Source organism: Pinus tabuliformis, chromosome 3_2 (assembly GCF_031772625.1).
Source record: "Pinus tabuliformis cultivar Carrire ecotype Pingquan chromosome 3_2, CPIR1, whole genome shotgun sequence".
Taxonomy (NCBI): Eukaryota; Viridiplantae; Streptophyta; class Pinopsida; order Pinales; family Pinaceae; genus Pinus; species Pinus tabuliformis.
In genome coordinates, this window is record NC_142302.1 from 581,325,371 (window position 1) to 581,350,350 (window position 24,980).

General features: G+C 35.7%; 1 pseudogene; it reads left to right on the forward strand.

The window, feature by feature from the left end:
• The first annotated feature begins 3,168 nt into the window (after positions 1–3,168).
• The window catches only part of LOC149181888 (glucan endo-1,3-beta-glucosidase 5 pseudogene), a 34,559-nt pseudogene continuing 12,747 nt past the window's right edge, over positions 3,169–24,980 (forward strand).

A 24,980-nucleotide genomic window follows, 5' to 3' on the forward strand; every position in this document is an offset into this window, starting at 1 on the left:
TTAGGGCATGAAAAGACCAACACTGAATGTATACATGTTTTCAATTAAATAAATGCAACATAATGATCAAGCATAAACTTTAATGGAAATCCACACCCATTTCACTCAAACAAAAATAGAATTAAATTGCCTATTTACAAGCAGAAATATGATACTTGTCTTGTAATCAAAGGATGTTTAAGAACTTGCTGCATACAAACAATTTTCTACCCAATTGTAGGCATCTAGTGCAATTTCCATCTCCAAGTTGGTCTATGAGACCACTAGGGAAAATGAATCAAGCTATAGACTCATAGCTTACTTAACCCAACCCAATTGCTCTCAAACTTAACAAATCTCCTCTTGACATGGCTATTGAGGTAACTCATCAAGCCATCAAGCAATGATGGCATTCTCATCCTCTGGCCTACATAACACAAGGAAGATCTTTCCTTTTTCTTGCTCAATAGTCCCTCAAGAATACTCTTCCCTTCCAATGTTGTTAGTGTAGGCAGGGAGAATTCATTATGTTTATTACAATTGGTGGATGTGGTTAATTTGGTGGTGCTATGTCTCAATTCTAAATTATCTAATGAACAAATGGATAATTTAATGGGGAAATGGGAGGTTTCCTAGTGTTATGCTTGGATATAGCGTCACTGTAGTTTATTTTCTTGTATTTGGATTGCATTTCTTTGTGATGAACTATTTTGAAATTGTATGTGAAGTTTGAACCCATCATGGCATCCACATGAAGAAGGTGGGCTTTATGTCTATTCTTTTCCTTCATCATTTGGAAAGAACAAAATTGTTGAGGGTAATTTTCCAATCACAAACCTTTCACTTGGAAATAGAACCTGACCTTTTTGTATTGTTCCTTGGTATAGTATCATACCTTACCCTAATCAAGGGGCTCCAATTGTTGCCAGGAAACAAATTTTTCTAACATGTGGAGGAATCTCAGTAAAGCCCTCAGTTGTGGTAAATTCTAGAACTCTTGTATGAGTTGTTTTCTATTCTGGGAAGCCTTCTCACTTCCTCCATGTTGATCAGCCATGTCAAGGCTACAAATCTGAATCACATTGTGATATGAATACTAGTTATCTGTTACCATCACAAATGTGTCCTTATTGCAATAGGTAAACAATCATAACAACATGGATGAGAGTGATCTCAAACACAGACTTCAAAATCCAACACAAAATCAACATGGGTGCATATGTGAGGTGTTTTAATACACTTACTCTTCCCTCAATGATTTAAAAACATGGGTAGGCCCTAGCTTCTTTTGCTTGGAACATGCTAGATCCTTTCACAAATTTGCATATTCTAGCTCAATCTAGTGCCTCAATTGCAGTTCCCCTTTACATCAAGATCTACAATATAATGTTGGTAATATATTATCTCCAACATTCCTTTATCTCTTTTTCCATGGATGAATCTATGGTTTTTTTCTACACCCATAATTTAAATGTGATTTAACAACTAGATAACTCCTTGCTTTGACATAATTTGATCAAACCTCAAAATATACCCAAAGAATTTCAAGCAAAGTTTCCTTAAGCATTGTTGTTGCATACTCCTTTTCACAAGATGGAAACTTTTGTTTTGATTATGGGTATGATGGAGAGGAAGATCCTTAGATATGCCAAATGGAACATGCCCTACTAGGAAATAATTCATTCCCTGGTATAATAAGTTTCTCTAAATATTTATATTATTGGGAGAGATTTTGTCTCCTTTGCAACCATTGCATTATAGAGTTTGTTCTAGGATTGGGAGTATTGCTAGGCAAATTACATGCTATTTTGTCCCAATATGAAATTTGTTCTTCTTCCAAATTTGAATTTAAAAATTTCTCTTTGATGACATCCTCATCATTACCACTATATATCTACAACAAGAGTATGGGAGGATCAAATTCACACCCATTTTCCTCCAGATCATACACATATTGCAACTCAACCATTTGATTATCAACAAAACAATCCTTCTTAGTGTCATAATTGTCATAGATATAACCCTATTCAAAATACATAGAATATGATCTGCATCCATTCTAGTCAAAATGTGATTCTAGATTCAAGTACATATAATGGATATTGTTACACTTTATTCCCTGGAAAAGTTCTTCAGTTCCATGATTACATTCCTCATCAAATAATGCTAGGTTTGGCAGAAGTCAATTTAATATTTTCCTCAAGGATCTATTCTAGAATACCTGTTTGATCAATTTTATCTACATTGCAACCAAGCTCCTTGAGACAATCATGGGGTTTCCTCTGTTGTAAGCCTGTGATGTTTTGTTTACATACACTCCATTACCAACATCCTTTTCAACAATGTCATTTTCCATATAGATTGCAATGCTATCCTTTTTCCTCTTTAGAATTACTTGCACTAAGATCCTTATAGTACTTCATGGTCCATCTTGATGTTGATCCACTTGGAGATTCTCTCCATGATTCATACTCAGGCATGGGATAGAAAGAAAATACTTGTACATCCTTATGAGTTTCCTTAACAATAGGGGTAATGTATTCAACAAGAAATGAAGGAATCTTGTGTCGAGATGTCATGCAATATTTTGATGTATGAAACATCATAATCCTAATCTTATAACCTCTCAGTTCAAGTTCATATGAGCTTATGATCCAAACTTTCTAGAGCATATTTCATCATCCAGAAAATAACCTGATATAGTTAGGTATATTAGTTATTCTTGCCAAAAGTTAGCATATATCATTGATTCTTCATGCCACATTCACTATCATTGGCTTTAATTCTGACACCACATTATTGAATGTAGAAATCACTGCCTCGACATAAGATTTTGATGAGAAAGAAACAAATCCATAGCCACCAAACTTTCCTATTTTAGTTATTCATGTGACTTTAGCATTCAAAATGTTTCCCTTCTTAGCAATTTTTATTTATTTAATTTTTTTTTCAGTTTCTCAGTGGTTAGTGTCTTAGCAAGATTACCCACATATATTGTAATGGGATGACAGTAAATTTGGCTTCTTCTATCAAACGATTTAAACCAGATCCATCTAAACTTTTTTCTATAATGTTACTAATATCTGGAAGAAAATATTAAATTTACCCCAAGTAGTGCAGCCCATACATGGGCATCAAGTTCAATTGGCATGTTTTTGATGAAGTCCTCTACCTCATTAGTCAACTAGCATGACCAAGAAGGTTAATCGTGCAACAAAGTGGGTTGTTGTTGGGGTAATGAAGCAATCTTGATTCAATGCATCTACTTTAATTTGCACTTTGTAATTAGCATAGTCAAAATAGTGTTACTGAATATGAAATTGTAGTAGGCTTGAGTTGATTTTGAACAACAAAGATGGCTTTCATTAATATGCTTGAAAGACAGGCCCAACATCCATGATCCAACTAATACATCTTCATGTGTGTATGTTGGGAGAATAACATTGTTTATTGAAATGAGCTATGCCACAACTCATGATACCACATGCATTTCCCTAGTTACATTACAAGGGACCAACTCGACTCATATAGTTGATATGTCCTTCTTGTGGTCCATGTATATTCTTCAACATACCTATAGAGAAGATATGATAGAAGGACATCTATCTTCCTCTTGGTCGTTGTCCTCTTCATTGATGAAGAAAGAGATATTTTCTTCTCCTATCAGTTCTTGCAGCCTCATATCTTCTCTGATTTCATCATGATAAAACTGCACTTTGTTATCATAAGAAGACCTTGGGAATTTTCTACCAACAACTTGCAAATTCTCTGTAAGTATCTTCTCAGAACAATCATTTTAGTGAGGAACCTATATGATGAATAGTTTGTTGTTGGGTCTAAAATGCGGATGCAAATTAGAGTTTCATTTACTATCAATCTGGGTAAGTAAAATTCGAGGATCATCCAATATATATGGACTTAGAGACAACTAAACTAAGCTAGGTGAAGAAATGCCAAAGCTCCCTTACAGGAGGTCTTTCATTGGGATCTCCAACACCTATTCAGTCATTTAACAAAATGGAATCTAAAGACATTATGACAAGTGTAAGAAATATTAAAGCTCCCTTACAGGAGACTGTCCATTAATATTTCTAACATCTTAATCAATTAACTAAGAAATGAAGGCATTTAAACATAATTCAAATTGATTACAGGAAATATTAAAGCTCTCTTACAAGAGACTATTCATTTATGTTTCTAGCATCAAGATATTTAAACTAATGAAATTAAAAACAAAAATGAAATAAATCTTACTATAACAAAACAAGTATGCAAGTGAGGCAGTGGGGGCCATCCATAGCTCCACAAGCACGCTTAGAAAGAAGTCAAATGTAGAAGAAAATCCAATCCACTTTATTTATCGTCAATTGAAAATTGCAATTATAAGCTCCAAGTTCTACATTCCAAGAGTTCCTAATCTCTACATTACAATCATTCTAAAATCTAAAATTACAAATGAAGGACTAAGTTTCTAAATTCTAAAAGTTAAGGTTACAAAATGAAGATTCCAAATGAAGGAGATAACACTCCTATTTATACAAAAGCTATGATAACAAACTCATAAATGTAAATCCACTATTCCCTCCATTGACCCACATATTTCTCAACCAATGGTGACACATAACCCTATCCTCCATGATCTCCTCCATGAGGTCCATATCTTCTCCATGAGGTCCATGATCTACTCAAATTCGAATTTGAACATAGAGTGCCACATAAATATGCCTTGGAAGCTTCCTTTGTACCTACACATGTCAACAAACTCATTCTAATTGTTAGGTATAAGTATATGGAGATTATTTTCTAAAGTTTAACCATAAATTCTCTTAAAAATACTAAGAATTAATAATGTTTTGGAAAACACAAAAGTAACCCATATAATGATGAACGTGAAGCTGATGTGGTGACATGGTGGTGGATTAGAGGTGAGAAAATGTGTGAATGGAGTGAAAGTGGATGTATTTTAAGGATAATTCCTAGGCCCAACATCTGTAGCTTGGGATTGCTGATGAGCACTATGAGATTCTGGAAATAGACCATGGATTTCAGGCATCATGGAGAAGGCCAAAGAAAAAAATGTAGAATTAAAACACTCACTTTTCACCTTTGAGAGCAACTAAGAAAGTTCCGCATGAGTACCTTCCAATCTAGTTGACCCCACGTGGTAACCTGCAAGAGTTTCCCTTGATTTTTCTAGAATTGACTGCAAGTACTTTCACTGTGCTTCTATATGACCTTGCAAGTGTCTTTGAACCTGCTAAAAACAAAGGCTCAAAATCAATGTGACTTTTTTAAGTTCATACTTCACAACAACATAGTAAAATCATCTACAAAGTATGGAAGACAAAAAAATGAAATATAACCCTTACCTCCAGCTATTCGTGTAACCTTCTTTGTACCTCCATTTTCATCCTCAGAGTCTTTGTGATTTGTAAGGTGCTAAGATACAAGAATAGAATGTTAGCTAGATCTTCCTTAATCTTAAGAAGAAAACATCATTTGGAGAGGATAAATATCTTAGAGACCTTAAACCCAGAGAACCATACTCTCCTAATAGAAATAGACTACAACAATCTCACAAATCCTAACAAAATTAATAAACATTTTTTTAACAAAAACCACCTAGTTTTTGGTTGGAAAAAGATCGATTAAAATTTGGGAACATATCAGTCTGGGAATTCTAGAGTGGAGTCCATAAAGGAATGCACTGAGAATAGAAGGTGGGAAAGTTGTGGTTAACTCCTACCAGCCTACAGCTAGACCATAGCCCAATCAACAAAAAAATTGAAAGCATAAACCCAAGATATGAGTAGGTTCAAAAAATAATAGAGTTTGAATTGTATTTATATCCAGATTGAATGGACAGACTATCATAAATAAAATTACATAAAATAGACGAAATAAATTGTGTTGTGTGTAAACAAATGTAGATGAAAATATGATAGTGGTGCTTACTTTTTCATATTTGTTGGAATAATAGTGCCGACCTAGTGTGTTTCATGTGTCATCTGGTATAAAGAGGAGTTTGCATTTAGTTGGATGGAATGAAAGTTATTCTATGCCTAGACTTGGCAATGCTTCCAACTCCAATGGTGGTGCAAGGGAGCGTTAATATTCTCAGCAAGAAGAAGCTAGTTCAAGAAACATGATGATGGGTATTGCTAGTAATACCTAGTTTGTTGTAAGTTCGGAGAACAAAGAAACTAATCATGAATCTGGAAATTGGGTTCCAATGAACGAAATCCAAATGGACTTGGGGATATTGCTTCTTTGATGTTACATCCACTACCAAGTATTCCTTGGGGATCACATCATATTCCATTCACCCAAGCACCTAGGAGAATTTCTTCTCAAGGAAAATGATTATTATCATTTTTTTCTAGGTCTTCACAGGATAATCATTTTAATCCTTCTTGGATGTTCATTCCTCTTCATCATAGATGTGCTTGTGTCACCAGTGAATGGGTTGCAAGTCCCACAATTAATTAGATCAACAATAATATTGATGGAACACCAGGGTGATGGGTTGGTAGGTTTACCATTTGGGTCACTGCAAGCAATTACTGTTGATGGTGATGGACGCAACATAATAATGACTATGGTTTGTACCTTACCAAGATTTTTTAATGAATCTTATTTTTAGAGACAATGACTACTATATTAATGCCATTTTTTATGTAGTTCTTGAATCTCCGATGTAGCTATAATTTTAGATAATGTTTGAGGTGGATATATGCCTCCCTCCTAGATTTGGTCCCTTCCCCCTTCTGTATTGTGTTGGAAACTCAGTGCTACGTAGAGCATTTTGGCAACATTCTCCTATTACAGAACATTGTAGGAAAACTATTTATGTACAATAGTTACACTTACTGCTTCAAATTGTCTGTGCTGTGAAATAATATCCTAACAAATGCCTCCACCAGGTGATGTAATATACAACAACATATATAATGCACCCTCTTTCTTTGATTGAAACAAGAATTATATTAAAAAAGTTGTCAAGAACAAAATTTACAAGATCATACATGGAAGTGCAGGTCCACTTAGGGTGCACACTTCCCTATTGGAATCTACTGTCTAATCATCTAGACTTGAGAGACAACATGTTATTACATATGAATCTAACTGAAAATAGAGTAGCATATTTCTTAGGCTCTAGAGATTTTAGAACTCTAATTGATTACAAAGGGAGACAAGGCACCAAGAAAAGCAAAGGAGAATTTCAAGGCTCTAATAATTTAGGACAATAATAGAAAACAAAAGGTTGGGAAAGCACCAAGAAAAGAAACATAGACTCACATATTTTAAGTACCTTCTTTCCCATCAGTGCCAGAATCAACCATCCAATACATAATTGATTGGTAGTGTATTAACATTGTTATTCACAATACAATTTTTCATGAGTTCTGTCTTTGTTTTTATTTTGATTGTAAACACTTACATAGGGTACACTGTTGATTGGAGATCCTCAATATTTAGTCTGGTGTTTTCTATTAGGTTTTCTAAAAATGGATTTAGAACCAAGGTAGACTTCCCATTGAAATTATCCAAGATACTTGGACCCTGCCAACTTTTCCCTCAAAGAAATACAATTTGTCATTATTGTCAATGTCTACATATCCTTAATTGTTCTACCCAAGTTGTATTATCTTTTCTTAGTTCCCTTGCAAATGCATTGACATTTGGCTTTGCAAGGCCTCTTTTTCCTTTATGTATCAACTTTGCATTCCATGAATTCCTGCTTCAGAAAGGGAAATATACACAAATATAAATAGCCTATAGGTGCTCTCTTGTAAGACTTGAGTCTTTGATATTTCCTTAGGCCTCACTTTGCAATAGTGTAGTGTTGAATATGGGAAGTGAACGTGAAAAAAGAGATTGAAAGTTCAATGCTTTGCATGCAAGTAGAGCTATTTGCTTCAATAGCCTTTAAGATTGTCTACTGGAAGGTATTAATTCCATTCTATTTGCATGTTAAGGTTATGCCAGGTATTAAGTAGTGCCTTTTTTCCAATGAGGATTCCAAATTTTCAAGTTCAACTGCCTTGTTATTTCTCCCCCTCTCGATGTGATAACTTGAAAACTTTTGACTAAAAGGAGGAATTCATGGATTCTTTCACCAAAATCTGAATTTTCAATTTCTTTAGATCTCCTTTCCTACTGAATGTCTATGACCAATGAGGATTCTCCAAAACAACATGTATCTTTAGAGTTTAATCCTTTTGATAACACCATTTACATGCCTATGATAAGGCCCCTGAAATCTGCATTGTTGTTGGTGGATGAACCTAGGCCAACATGGAAAAGGATTGGGAAGTATAACTTAAGAGCTTTAGATTTTCTAGCCAAACCATTACTTGGTGCTGTAGATATTCCATATTCATCAGTCTTTTATACTTTAGGAATCACTTATTCATTTTCCATGCTTTATTTGTGCAAATAATGGGGGGGGGGATTATTTCTAATTTTTTAGTATATCTTGTATGTTAGCCTAGACCTACCAAAGAACATAGCTAGGAACTAGTTCCACACAATTTTTATGAAAGCTTTCCCTTTTAAATTAAAGAGGTAATTTTTTTACCATCATGAAATCAATTGATCGCAGATACCAATCCTGAGAAAAGGAATTACCACTACATCCCAAGGCTTCCACTATTTTTTGGAAATGCTCAAGTAGATGAAACAAGAGTCAATTGAGTCCTCCTCTTCTTTCAGGGATAAAACATATTTGGATGGGAAGATGAATCATGAAACATTTCTTCTTTAAGTTTATCATTGTTAGGATCTTTCTCTGCTTTACAAGATATAAAATATATTGGCCATTTTAACTGTTGATGGCATCCAAGGGTATTATTCTAGTGAGTCTTAATTAGGAGAGTCAAATTTTTAGTTACAATTACCTTCTTTTCATCGTCTAACTTCTTGCCTTGTTACTCTGATCCTAAATTTGGCAGTTTTCTTGTGAGTTCTCTTTTTCATTACAGTAAATGCACTCTCTTTTATCCATGAGGATATTCATATCCCCATATTTCCATTACTATGATTCCATTTCAATGTGGGGAGACATCAATGTTGGCCTAAACACCTATTGTTCTAGGGTTGTATACTTGGCGATATTTGGACCTAGGTTTTTTTCATGGCAACACTCATCCTAACCACTAGACCATATCCGGACATAATTGGTAATATTATTTTGAGTTTTTTATTCAGAGTTTATTACTTTTAGAGGTTGTAACAATGGCATATAGTATTGATGAAGATTTGATGGAAATTTTAGCTAGGTGTTGAGAGTCCAAGTCTGACCGAAGATACAATTGTTACCCTTTTATTTCCAAGGAAATTATCATGGACAAAAAGGGATGTTTTTTTTTCACATTTTTGGATGGCATCCCTAATAAACCCATCAGTATAAAGTTATAAACTAATGTGCCTAATGTAGGGGGATTTCAAACTGGTCACCTACTGGCACATAACTAGCTAAATGCCCAACAACATTGGCAACAACTAGTTGAGCTAACTACTTGGGCTACATAGGAGTGTTAACCATGTTCAACTGTGTCAAATCTATAAAGTTTAACTTTTTTCAAGTTCCTACAACTCAACCAATATGGCACAAAACTAACCAAATTCTCAAAAACATTGGCAACAACCAATTGAGATACATAGGAGTGCTAACCATCTTTAGTTGTGTCAAATTTATAAAGTCTGATGTTTGTTAAGTTCATACAACTAAACCAATATTTTATGTTATTTAAAATTTTGAATCAGGCTAGAGAGGCGGTGACCTATGATGGAATGGAACCATAATATTGCTTTCTTTCCATCCATGTGAAGCATGAAATATGGTCCTTTATTAGGGGGTGAATATCTTTAATTTTTTTATAGAAATTAAACCCACAGGTGTGATACATTGAAGATAACATGATGCTTTTAGGTCATTTTCTTAAGAAATAATTTTCTAGGATGATATTTTTCCAAAGGGAGAATTTACTAGTTACCAACCTTTGAATTAACTTGGTCTCGAGAGATTTTTTCAGTCGGTTATGTTTTTCAATGTCAAAGATCCCACACATTACAGGTTCAAAAAATTTCTCCTAACTGACAAGGGAGAATTATGTGGTGTCTCCATTACCACCATTCCAAAAGAAGCACCTGATGATTTTCTCTAATTTGTCCAGAACCATACTAGGTGCAATATTTGAAAAGAAATAATAAATTGGTGAGGTAGGGAGGACATACTTGGAAAGAATCATATCATTATTTATCAAGAAGCAATTATACAGTGAATCAGGGGTGTTAGAGAGCATAAAAATTGATGGTAGAAAGTACACATCAAAGAAATGAGTACATAATGTTACCAAATTGTTTTGGCAACAATATGAAAACTTTATAGGAGTAAGGGACATGATCCAAAGCAATGATGGAAAAACTTGGATGCATACATTCTGCAACAAACTACCCAACTACTTGTGATAATTAAATTGGCCTCCATAATTTATATCATGGCTTTGACATTATGTGTTTGTAACTTTGTTTTAGATGTTCAAGGCATCGGGCCCTAAATTAATTTGTTACTCCTTTTATATATTCTTGCTATGTACCTTTCCTCAGGCTTCTCTTCATTGATGCACATTGCTTCTTGTGAAAGTACTTTAATGGTCAATTATGTTTCTTTTGTTGTCATAATATTACAACAATATTGTAATGTAGATTTGGGAAATTGGAAAAATAAGAGCCTTAGAGGTACTCTTACTAGGTAGGAGAATCTAATTGGTTTAGAAGATAAACATTTGTTCCGCATTTATCTGCTTTAATATTGCCATAGTACTAAGATTGGTTGCAAAAATTCTTGCACTCTGCAGGTATGTTGCAGTTGGAAATGAGCCTTTCCTAAAGACATATAATGACACATATGAATTTTACTCTTCCTATGCTTCAAAATATTTAGAAAGCTCTCAACAAGGTAGGTTTAGGAGACCAGATCAAAGCGACTGTGCCCCTCAATGCAAATGTGTAAAAATCCCCAGAAACCAACTCAGTGCCATCAACTGGGGATTTCAGGCCAGAAATTCGTGATCTCATGATACAGATTATTCAGTTTCTAAATGGCAATGAAGCACATTTTACTGTCAATATCTACCCATTTATGAGTTTATATGATAACCAATATTTCCTTTGGAATTTTCCTTCTTTGATGGTACCAACCAACCAGTAATTGATGGGACAATGCAATATTGCAATGTGTTTGATGCAAATCTTGATACTTTGATTTGGGCCTTGAAGAAAGAAGGCTTCCCTAATATGCCCATTATTGTGGGAGAAGTGGGTTGGTCCATTGATGGTGATAAAAATGTGAATCTCATGTATGCACAGAGGTTCAATCAGAGCCTTCTAAAACAAGTGATGAGTGGCAAAGGAACTCCAATGTAGAGTGGAGCTATCGAAGTATATTTGTTTAGCCTTCTTGATGAAGGTGCTAAGAGCATAACACCCAGTAACTTTGAAAGTCATTGGGGCATTTTCTAGTATGATGGAAAACCCAAATATCCACTCGATCTTTTGAGCCTAGGTTAGTAGAATATGGCATAGGTTAGTGCAAGTGGTGTGAAATACCTACTTGGAAGGTGGTGTGTTCTCAATATAGAAGCTCCAGACCCGACTCTGGTGTGTCCTCAATCCAAAAGCTTCAGAATTGAAATCAAATATAGAAGTGTACCTTGGTTTTGTTGCACCACATGCCAAAAGAAGAGCATCATTTTCAGTGCGAAGCTTCTCCACAGAGAAAAGAGAGTCAACTCCAACATTTTCATTCACAACAAAATTAACACCTTCCTCTACCATCAGAACAACACGTCATTGGACAACATCAAGTTTATTTGTTTCCATATTAGGAACTCCATACATCATCATACCTCCAATTCAATCAACACATTCATAAACAATGACAAAGTGCCCAACTTTATTAAGTTGATCAATAACAACCAAACAATCTGGCATGCTACCCACTATAGCAACTTTCTTCTTGCACCCAATGACCAATCCATATCAAGATCTAGTTCACCACATCATAGAAAACAAACAATTTATTTTCAAAATGATAAGCATCATAAGAATGAAATTAAGAATTATAAATGAAAGACACATACCATGTCCTCTTCTCAGGTGGACATGGAACCATCCAACCTTCTTCAAAAGCTTTATCAATGATGGCACATTCAATAATTTTAATAGATACTAGATTTTCAATGATTCCTAGTACACATGCACCTTCACAAGGGGCAGGGCATACATGTCTAGTGAATTTAGGAAAATTATTTGTTTCCAACAGCCGGTCAAATGCTTCTCGCCAATGCCCTTGGTGCACTAATTCATTCCACTCAGGTATTTTGTTCCCAAGAGGACATATAATAGTTATCCTACATGGAGGAAAATGTTTCACATGTTCATAATATAGACAAGTGTACAATCTAGAAAAAAAAATATATAGGAGAAAATTCAGGTGCCATGTCAAGAAAAAGGACTAGGAAACCACATTTTCACTCCTCCAATGGCATGATTATGGATTTCAAACATCAATGTCATAGCCAATGTACATATGCAGAAAATGGGATATAAATGCAAAGGATGAAATGTCTCATGGGACTAAAATGTCTCGTATAGACCCTTTTTCCATCACAAAGGTCTTGGACCAGGCAGTTGATGCTTCCAAAAGACCCTCCTTTTTAGTATTAATAAAAAGAAATGTGAGACACTCAAAGTAGAGCACTCTCCCAACTCCAATAATAAGTCATTTGAGTGGCATGTTTGGCATGTTGTTTCCTTTTTTCCCAGGATTATGACTTTCTACAACAAGTTTCCCAGGGGGCACTCTAGTGCAGTTAGAAGAGTTGGGGGGCATTTCAAAGAAAGGATGTGAGAGCTTTGGGGCCTTGATGTTGTTCTGAATTTTTTTGCTATTCTAAAAGTGAGTATGGATATCTTCCCTTGATAACAACCTTTGAGAAAAGCCAAGTAATTTGTCTTAGATTGTTGCATGTCTCATTTTATATGTTTTCTTGTCAATTTTGTAGTGCTTTAGAGCTCATTTGTTTCTACTCTTGCAATTTTCATCCAAGCCTTATCACTTTATCTATTTGTTCATTTTTATTAAATTATTGTTTGTTGTATTGTACTTCAACTCATTGTATTTTTACAAAACTAAGCTATTTATCTCGGTGGCCTGGTGTTTACGTGTGACTTTTGTCTACTTGGTGAGATCCTTCAAGGAAAAATTTATGCATAGAATTCTCATTAATATGAAATAAAATGTAGGAATATTGTTTACAGATTCTATGTTTATTTAATAGCATTGGCTTCTACATTACATGTTTTTGAACTAATGTTTGAATTTTTCTTGGATACCATGATGGAGGTTTTTAATGGATAAGTTGAGATGATCATGCATATAAACATTTTCAATTTATAAAATCCCTACCAATGTTTGTGTTCAAGAGGCTTTGGAGGACTGAGGCTCAAATGTTGTTCTCAAATCATCCATAACAACTAAAATGGCTGAGAGTGTGTAGTTATTACTTAAGTGCATGAAGGTGATGGAAAATGCTACTTTCTTAAGTGAGCAGAATCAGGTAAATTTTTTTTGATGAGTGTGGTGTAATGAGATTTTCTTGTTAAAATGGAGCCAATGTCTTTCATTGAAGTTAATAGCTTAAGTAAATATTCAAGAACTAGTGCAATTCAAGCCAATTTACTTATTCTATATGATAGTTTATGTTCTTTCTTATTAACATAAACACTTGTTGGAGATGAATTTAAAGTTAAAATGTGAAGGAATAGAACTCTCCTTTATTGCCCTTGTGATTAAGGTTATCAAGACTCTCGACTCTCTCTAGTAAGTGGGGATTTTCTCTGCATTTATTTTGTGAATAGTGTCAATAAAATGTCCTGAAAAAGTTCTGCTATATGAGCAGTTCTTTTGTTTTGAAGACTTCAACCTTGTATTGAAATAGTTTCTTGTTTTCAAATTTTTGTTATGAAAGCTTCTTAAGACCTTGAGAGTGATTGCTTTTGTCAGGATTGCTTTTGAGGCACAACTCAAATGGTTCAGATTCTGGGAGATGTGAAAAGGTTGCATGAAGTTGGAGCCCTTGATGAACATCTACAACCTGTTACTAAAGAATTGTTAGAAGAGGAAGAAATAATAAATTTAGAAGGGAAACAAAGTACCAATGCAAGTATAGTTTTACTCAAGCATCAAATTAAGTAGTTTTCCAATTTACTTGCAATGCATCAGACACATGAAAATTCCATTACCATATCATTGTAGATTAAAAATTAGTGAAATGAGATTCTTATTTACAACTAGTATGGTATGGTAATGCCATTACAATCAAATTGCAATGCCTCCTGTAAAACTTCACAAGAATTGAATGACACTATATATATTCACCCAAAGTATCCAAACTAGAAAAATCCAAAACAAGAGTAACCAATGTTTTCATCATCCACATTTTCTTCCTCTGAGTCACTTATAACTATTAGTTTAGAATCCTTTTGAAGTTCAAAACAAACATGCTTGGAAGTATTTGTTGAAAGGGAGAGTGAAAACTTGACATATTTATTTGTTGAAAAATTGAGGTTGATACTTGGATCTTCCACATCTCTATTTATATCAATCACACTATGGTTGCAGGATGGCACAAATTTTAATAAGCTTATTTGCCTTTTCTAGATTCCTACCTATTGTATCTACTTTCTAATTAGATGCCCCAATGTCTCCATAGTGTATATCCTCTCCATGGACCTTATCATCAACATGCCTGGAAACATTTTTTTCATCTTTGTATGGGCACTGACTTCCTATTGGTTTTCCTGTCCAACTAGAACTTGATCCTCCAGAAGTGTAAGCTTCTGTGTGTAAACATCAACAAAGTTATTTTTCATTGTTTAATTCAAACTACCAACAATTGAGGAGATACAAGAATCAACACCATCTTTGATTTGAACCTAAATAGTCTTATTATCTTCGAGTATTTCCCTAATCACAATGACCATTAGATGCTCATCATGTATTGTTTCTCTCATTATATCTATTAATATAATCCACAAAATGTATCCCTACATTTGAATCTTAGGAAAAAAAACATATGATTATTATCATTTAAATTATCCATATCTCTTGGAGCCCCAAAATCCATTTGTTTGGGATAAGATTTAGCTATAGCCTCAAAAGAAACCCTATTATATGTTGAAGGACCATTATGTTCTCTTGAGTCTTGACAAAGTATGATGGAATGAAACTAGGTGAGGATCAGGTCCAGGTTTACCATGTCGAAACCTAGGTTCATTAAGATGATGACCTTGGTTTGAAGATATCCACCATACAAACTAGAACTACCCATACTTTTCGTTTTCATCTCTCTTTCATCATAAAGAGTAACATACTAAGGACCTGTAACCCGCGGAGGTCCATGGTATTCATTACAATCAATTTATTAGAATACATGTCATGTCCACACGTTTTTATATTTAATCTCTGCATCCAATGTGGAAATTTCTTATTATGATATTTATTGACATCATTCACATCATTTTGAAGAAGTCGACAAAGGTCAACATAATTATTTTCACATTTACAACTTCCCTCACATTTGTTGGTTCCTGAAGCTCGAGCACTAATCTAGGTGGATATTAGTGGCCACCCGAAAATTCCACTTGGACCCCCACCATTATTTCTTTCAGTTTTTTCAGTTTCCTTATTTGTAGCACATTTTACTCTTTTTGGCAGTTTTTCGGGTCTTGAACTTCTGGAGTTGTTTTGAGGCCCTAAACGACATTTTTTGGGAAAACTATGAACAACATAGGTCCATGGATCGATCTTGCTCATACCAAAGTTTTATTCCTTGGATAGATCTTTCTAACGAGGTGTTGTGCACGTCAAACGAAGATCGTATGCCAAAGTTACAACCCTAAGAGGTTGATGTACCAATTTACCCAAAACGGGGCCCATAGTTTGGCGCTTCATCTCCTATGGTTAGGGTTTTGGATGTTTAGGGTTTTCCATTGTTTCTCAACAATAAATAGGCCTTCGAGCCTCATTGGAAGACACTTCATAGGCATGTAGCTGCCACATCTCTCCTTAGAGATAAGCTACCATCGCTCAAGCTAGTTTATTTTCATTTCTGTTTGTAAGCATATTTCAGTATTTTACATTAATGAAATGAAGTATTATTTTTGTTGTATCTTTGTATTTATAGTTATGTCTGTAATTTGTTGCATGTTCTTGTTTAAATCTGGATCAGTGGTATCAAAGCCAGGTTGCTCTTTCTCTATTTCTCTTTGCATGTCCCCAACGAGGTCGGGATATAAGGACTTAGGGCTTGAACTAGTCGAACCTTTGCAAGACCAGCCTTGCAAATATCGATGGCCTCCCATGGCAGATGAAAAGAAAGACGAGGGGGTAGGAGATCCTATCAAAATATTTCTTGAAGAGGCCCTCGAGCGAAAAAGGAACGCGATGATGGACAACTTTTCCCAGATCCTTCAACAACTACCCAGGGGCAACACATCTACTTCCAACAACTACTCTGGAAGTGACACACCCTTTAAGGTACAAGTTAGCTTTGGAATTGGTCATATAGATGCAGACGCTGTAGATAAATGGTTAAATATGCTAGAAGGGTATTTTTGTGTCCATCATTTTTCTGGCCGGGAAATGATTACTTTCACTCTTCTCAAAGTTGCCCCCCACATCAAGGACTGGTGGTCCTACTGTGAGCAAAAGGATGAAAGTACATCCTCACTTTTTTCAGCCACACCCACTTGAAATTCATTCCTGAATTCCATCAAGGAGTAGTACTACCATGTCAAAAGCTATGAGGATAAATACATAAAGTGGACCACACTACGGAAGGGAAGGGACCAAGACGTGCCGGAGTTTACCAATATTTTTTCATACCCTTCGCACAAAGTTGGGTAGCAAGGATTCTATGATGCATTTAGTACTCAAATACTGCAGCTGCCTACAAAGGTACATCTAGGATGAGATGGAGTTCCTGTACATCTTCTCGATCGACACGACATACCAATACACTGTCAAGATTAAGCAGAAGTTTAAATAGAAAAAGCAAGACTTTGGATTTGCAAATCCGAAGCAAGGGAAAGGCGTCCCCAAACCGTTGAACAAAGGACAAAGTCAAGGTGGGGTGGGCAAGGACAACTAGCCAAATCCATAAGCAAAGAAAAACACCACGAAGCCAAAGAAGGACATGGGAAAGTTGTGTGACTTCCATAAGATCTCCGCTCACAACACAAGTGTGTGTTGGGCCAAGCAGTCACTGGTGGCCAAGCTAAAATCTTTCGAATCAGATGCATGTTTAGACTCTGAGTCAGAACCCAATATGGGGAATGACAAAGGGAATCAGATTATCGATGCGGAGCCCAATGCCACCATTGCAACCACGAAGATCCAGAAGGAGGAACCCGAATATCCAGAGGAGGAGGAGCGCCTCTTCCACTCCTAGATGTGGGTAAAGGGCTCCCTGCGACAATTCATTGTCAACAAAAGGAGCCAAAAGAACCTCATTTCAGTAGAGGTCGTGAAGTGGCTGGGCTTATCGACCACATCACATCCACAACTGCACACCATCAGGTGGCTTCACCAAGGACGAGATCTTTGTGTGAGCCAGCAATGTCGCCTTCCATACAACATCAAGCCCTTCAGGGATGAGGTATTGTGTGACGTTGCTATCCTTGATGTTTGTGATGTATTATTATGCCAACCATACTTGTGGAAGCGACATTCTATATATGAGTCAGGGCCTCGTGCTGTTATTGTTACTTTGGGAAATAAGTTGTACAGGATATCGGAGGTAGCACCGCCTACCACCATCTCTTTGGTTACTGTAAAACAATGCAGTAAGCTCATTTCCAAAACTAGGAAATTTGTTTTCCTGATGATACACCCTCAAGGAAGGAAGAAGACAGTGGCCATGGCCTCCAAACAGAGCCCCTCTGCACGACACCTATAGATGGACAAGGTCGTGGAGGAATACGAGGACATCTTCACCTCCCCTGTAGTAGTTCTCTGCACTATCAGGTCAACACTCCATAAATTTGACCCTAGGTACGTCGTTGCCCAATGGACCAATCTATTGGTGCTCCGTTCTGGAGAACGATGAAATCAAGAGGTAGATTCAGGAGATGCTGCAAAAAGGTCGCATCCGACCGAGTTCATCACCTTGTGGGAGCCCAATGGTGTTGTTATAGAAGAAGGATGGGACTTGGAGACTTTGTATTGACTATCAGGCGCTGAACAAGATCACTGTCTGGAAGAGGTACTCGATCCCACAGATTGATGACCATCTGGACCAACTAAAGGGGGGAAAATATTTCAGCAAGATTGATTTGAAGTCAGGATATCACCAGGTACCAATAGAACCCTTTAATGTGTGGAAGACTACCTTCAAAGCTAAGGAGGGCCTTTTCGAATGGTTGGTTATGCCTTTCGGCTTGATGAATTCTCTTGCAACCTTCATGAGGCTAATGGATGACATCTTGTGGCCATTCACCAACTCATTTGTAGTGGTATACTTGGATGACATCTTGATCTTCAGCCAAAGTTGGGAAGAGCACCTCCACCACATCCGACAGGTTCTCCAAACATTGCGATAATACAAGTTATGTGCCAATTTGGAGAAATGCACTTTTGGCATGGCCCAAGTTCAGTATCTGGGATACATTATTGATAAACAAGGGGTGCATGTGGATCCAACCAAGATCCAAGTAATTTAGGATTGTCCATCTCCAACCACTTTGACAGAGCTCTGCAACTTTCTTGGTCTTTCCAACTTCTACTCCAGGTTCGTGTTGGGATTTTCTCATATCACTTGGCCCTTGAGTCAAGTCACCAAGGGAGGAGTGAAAGAAAAATTCTTTTGGTCTAAATCTCAACAAAAGGCATTCACAGACTTGAAACATCGTCTCTGCTCGGCACTAGTGCTTGCATTACTAGACTTGCAACAACCATTTGAGATCAAGACAGATGCCTCTGACTATGCTATTGGGGCAGTCCTTACTCAACACAGGCATCTAGTGGCATATTATAGCAAGACACTTTCAGACACAGTCCAAAAGTATCCCGCTTATGACAAAGAGATGTATTCCATTGTACATGCCTGCCAAAAATGGAAGCGTTACATTTTGGGGAAGGAAATGATCATCCACATAGACCACTGACCCCTGTAGTTCATACAAATGCAAGGGAAGTTGCAGAATGATCACCATTAGAAGTGGTCCACATACCTGCAACAGTTCCATTTTAATATCAAGTATAAGAAGGGTAGCACCAATAATATTGCATATTGCCTCAGTCGACCACCGATCATGGCGTTAACCACCATGCTCAACTCTTGTGGGCACGAGACTTCTGATTGGCCACTTCTCTACAAAAGCGACCCAAAATTCGACCACACATACCAGACACTCTAGTAGGGTCAGCATGTTCTAGATTTTCACATCTAGGATGCCTTGTTATGCCATATGGGTCACCTTTGTGTTCCTTTAAGTGAGCGTGCCAAGATGATTTGGGAAGCACATTAAATCGGGCTGCTGGGCATTTCGAGGTCGAGAAAATGGTGGCAGTACTGCAGAAGTATTTCTATTGGCCAAATCTTCAACACGATGTCGAGAAGTACATCAGATCCTACACTGCCTGCGCCATTACCAAACTGCCATCAAGAAGCAAGGCCTCTATACTTCGTTGCCTACCCCTAGTTGACCTTGGGAATCCATCTCCATGGATTACATGTTGGGCATTCCTTCTACTAAGCATGGAAATAGTTGTGTTTTTGTGGTCATTGACAGGTTCTCAAAGATGGCCATTATGGTAGCCTGCAAGAAGAATATCATAGCAGAAGCCACTGCTAAACCCTTCTTTGAACGAGTGTGGGTACACTTTGGGATCCCATAGTTTATCATCTCAAATCAGGACAAAAGGTTCCTCAGTACATTTTGTTCCAGTATCTGGTCGATGCTACACACCAAACTCAGTAAGTGCACAATCTTCCATCCCCAAACTGATGGCCAGGTAGAGATTGTCAACAGGATGATCATACACATTTTGTGCATGTACAACTCAAAGCATCAACACACATGGGATGAGAGCATCCCCAATGTTTAGCACATCTATAACCATGCTCTCTACAGCTCGACTGGCCACAACCCTTTTCAGGTGGGTTTGGGATTCCAGCCACTATGTCCCATTAATGTGGCCATGCCATTTGCAGCTACTCAGGAAGATTCGGCTCATGTCCAATCCGAAACAGATAAGGAAAATAGATTCATTAAGCACATCCAACATATCCGCTAGTAGGTCCATGACATTCTGGAGAAATCAAATGCCAAGTACAAGCAATGACACGATCAACATCGGGTGCCACAAAAGTTTCAGGTGGGCAACAAAGTCGATTGCATTTGCAAAAGGAATGCCTCACCGAAGCCTATCGGAAACTCAGACCAATCTGATATGGTCCTTACACCATTACCAAGACTATGGGAGATAATGCATTTGAGATCAACATTCCCCCATTCCTTGGCCTGCACCTAGTGTCCAATGTGGACTGCCTTCAGCCATACATTCCACCATTACTAGACACATCCGACATTGTAGAACAAATCACACCAACAGAGTTAAATCCAGATTGCATGGAACAAGATGCAACTGATCGGATCATGGACATGCAGATCAAGCACACTCGCCAGCTGAATATCCAAATGTATCAAGTTGTCAAAGCATGCCAACTCCTTCATCAGGGCAAGTGGCTAACCAGGGACCAAGTTCAGTACAAGTTTCCTCATCTCATGGAGGAACTCAATGCAATGGGGACCATTGCTTCCTAAGGGGTGAGGAATGACCCAGGTGGATATTGGTGGCCACCCACCAATTCCACTTATACCCCCACCATTTTTTCTTTCAGTATTTCAATTTCCTTATTTGTAGCACAATTTACTATTTTTGGTAGTTTTTCGAGTCTTGAACTTCTGCAGCCTTTTTGAGGCCCTAAATGACAATTTTTGGGGAAAAATAGGAGTAACATGGTCCCATGGACCGATGTTACTAATCCAAAAGTTGTAGTCCTTGGATAGATCTTTCTAACGAGGTATTGTGCGTGTCAAACGGAGATCGTATGACAAAGTTACGACCCTGGGAAGTTGATGTACCAATTTACCCAAAACGGGGCCCATAGTTTAGCGCTTGATCTCCTAGGGTTAGGGTTTTGGATGTTTAGGGTTTTCCATTGTTTCTCAACAATAAATAGGCCATTGAGCCTCATTGGAAGATAGTTCATAGGCATGTAGCCACGACATCTCTCCTCAGAGTTAAGATATCATCGCTCAAGCTAGTTTATTTCCATTTCTGTTTGTAAGCATATTTCAGTATTTTACATTAATGAAATGAAGTATTATTTCTCTTGTATCTCTGTATTTATGGTTATCTTTGTAATTTGTTGCGTTCCTGTTTAAATCCGGATCAAGCACTTTCATAACAAAAATAGGCAAAGTCAAGTAGCAAAAATGGTCCACTAGTCTCTTTTCATCTGCTGATATTAGAATGAAGTTTTATTAGAGGCACTGTTTCTTTGTTTGTTTTGGTTAGAAAAGGGTTTTCTCTTGGTTTTTAGTGACTTTCAATTTATCATATGTAGCATGTTGAGAAATGAGAAAAAATAATGTGTCACATTTATCTTTCATAAATTAATATTGAATGAAAGGATACAGAGTTTAACCAAGCTACAGTTCGCTTTGCTAAAGGCGGAGGAACATCTTAAAAATCTGCATAAGAATACACCATATACAGAGTTTGAACATAAGTAATATATGGATTTTTCTTTTGCAGATATGTTCTTTTTTTCTATCCAAGATATCACAACAAGAAAAACATTGATATTGTAGAAATTGTTTGAGGACCTCATCGAGGTCAATTTTTCTGATGTCCTACTTGATTGATACCTTCTCATATGTCAGGAAGGCTTTAAATATGAATTAATATGTACCTAAAACAAATTAGATTCACACTTTTATAGATATAAAAGATAAAAAAAAAAATGTCAATGCCTTCGTTTAATTTTTACTTGACTCTATTGTGAGAAAGTTACAGGAAATGTGATTGGAAAAGGGATGGGGAGACAATGCAGAGCATGTCTTGGATATGATTAATTTGCCGTTAGAGATCCTTCAGGCATCTGAGCCATCGACTTTGGAAATTTTTCTAGTAGGGATTCCTATAGTTTTTAATGTTGTGATTCTTTCACCTCATGGTTATTTTGGGCAAGAAAATGTTTTAGGAATGCCATACAAGACATCGGTGGACATGTAAGCATATTTTTTATAATTGCAATGTATATTCCATGATATCCTCTTTTTATTGTTTGATTTTATTTTGAACATTTTTTTTTATATTATTTTGTCTTTTAACTATGAAGTTGTAAATACTTGGTATCATGTCCATTTAAACAACAACCAATGCTTGAAGATGAAATTAGTATTACACGATATTGAGTGGAATCCTTATAACTATTTTGTGAGGTATTCATGACTATTAGAAAGTTTACTTTCCTGTTGTTATTTGAGCACATGCTTTTTATATACTTTACCAAGTTTATGTGTTAGAAAATGAAATGTTGTTGCGAATAAAACGACAATGATTAAACAACACACCTCAAATTATTTGTTTTCACGAGTTATTTACAACTTGATATTTTTAGAATGTAACTTAGTTGGCATGATTGTGCCTAAGATTTCACTGAAGGTTGAATAATATGTTACTATTTTTTCTTTTCTATGGTGACATTTTATATGCTTTGTTTATACAGGTTAATTGGCCACATACTGGCCACTATCACCCAACTGAAGAAAACTTGTCCGAGTTTCTTGCTTGTATGGGGAAAAATGGCTTTGATATTGTTGATGTTGAGGTATATGTCGTATAAATTATTTATAGTCTACTTTAGTTTATATTCTATTGTTCATTGTATTTCATGTCTTACACTCTGCATTGTATCTTCTTTTGTTTTCAGAAAATGAACTTAGTATTGATGGTAAGAAGCATGAATTGAAGAAAGAGGATAGCAATAACATTGGAGCAAAAAATGCAAAAGGAGAGAGAGAAGATAATCGGTTTAGTGATACCCTTAGAGCCAATATCCCACATATGGCACACACATAGAGATTGATGGTCAAGTCTCCAGAGTTGGTGAATTCACTTGCAATGTCTTGACAACACAATGATAATGTTTTGAAGTGATAAAACATAATTTTATGTGTAAATTGTAGTCCAACATCCAATATTAAGTTGGAAACTCATATTGTAATACTTTAACATTTCATATAATAGAATTTATGTAGCTGAAATTATTTATAGTTGCACTTGATATTGTTTAGTATTATAATTAACATATGCAACTTTGTGTTTTCATATTAGATGAACATTCACATTGTATGACATTTTTAAAATTTAGTCACAAAATCATACTGATTAATTTATGTTGATTATTAATGAATGCATAAAATCAATCTAAAACTATTAAATTAGTAGTTTATATTGATTAATGATGAATAAAAATAAAATGAATATACAACTAAATTAGTCATTTATAATGATTATTAATGAAAGTAAATAAAATGAATATAAACTACTAAATTAGTCATTTATATAATGAATATGAAACTACCAAAAAAAGATAAATGACTACTGCAAATGATAAATTTGTGATTAAAAATGACGACTACATTTTTCATATGTATGACTATTAGTAGCTAATTTACAGTATCTTATAACACAATCAAAATTTCGTCATATTTCTTTGGTCATTAATTAGTTTCAAATGATAACTAAAATTTCCATATATATGACTATTAGTAGCAGTGTCCTATAACATGACCAACATTTTGGTCAAATTTCTTTGGTCATTAATTGGTTTCTAGGGTGATCGTACAGTAATATATTTTGTTATATATTTAGTCATTAATTGTGGCAATTAATGACTAAATTTATGATCAAATATACTACTAGATGATTGAGACAACAAATTAGTGACTAAGTTAAAAACGACTAAAAGTTGGTCCTATTATAATATACTGTAAATTAACTACCACTCATCACCGACTGAAAAATGGTCATTTATATGCAAATTTTAGTCGCTTTTTTAGTAACTAATTAGCCATTTTGTACTAGTATTTTTTGTTTTTTAATTGCTATTTATTTCGTAAAACACATTTCACATGCAGAATACTAACATGTATTGGAAATGGAAAAAGAAAAAGAATTTAGAACTATCAACAATTACTCTGGTAGCAAAAAATCCCGTAGTTTGACAACTATAATCCGATTTTCAAAAAAACTATGCCTTGTTTTCTAAAAAATCATGTTGGAATTTTTACTATTTTTTGGCCAAAATTGTGGTGGGTTTGAATTATGCAAATTATTTATGCTATTTTCCATAAATTTCTATTTTTAATGAGTAGGAACGGGAAGTGTATTTCATTGACCAAAAACTTTGTTTAGTGAAGTGCAGAAAAAGTTCATTGTGTGAAAGAAATTGTGAAGCTTTCATTGTGCAGCTGTCTGCAACTTGTACTGAAAGATTTTATTGGCAATGTTTTAGTATTAGAACATAAAATAAAGTTTCAAAACATGTGTTTAAATACAAAGGTATCATAAAATCGATACAACAAAATAGTTCCCGTAGGTCAATTTGTCTACAAGGAACTATATAACACATCTATTTCACTATAGGCAGAAAAGGATGTGTCAGAAACATAATTAATTAATTATTCTACTGAATGAAATCTATGCAGATCTGAGGACAGTGTGCCAAAATTCTATTATTAAGAGATATTTGTCTGAGATGCATCCATTTCCGACACTATTGTTACCGCTATTAATTTTTTTTATTTTATTTTTTGATACAATATGGCTTTGTGTAGAGTTTTCACTGTGCACAAGA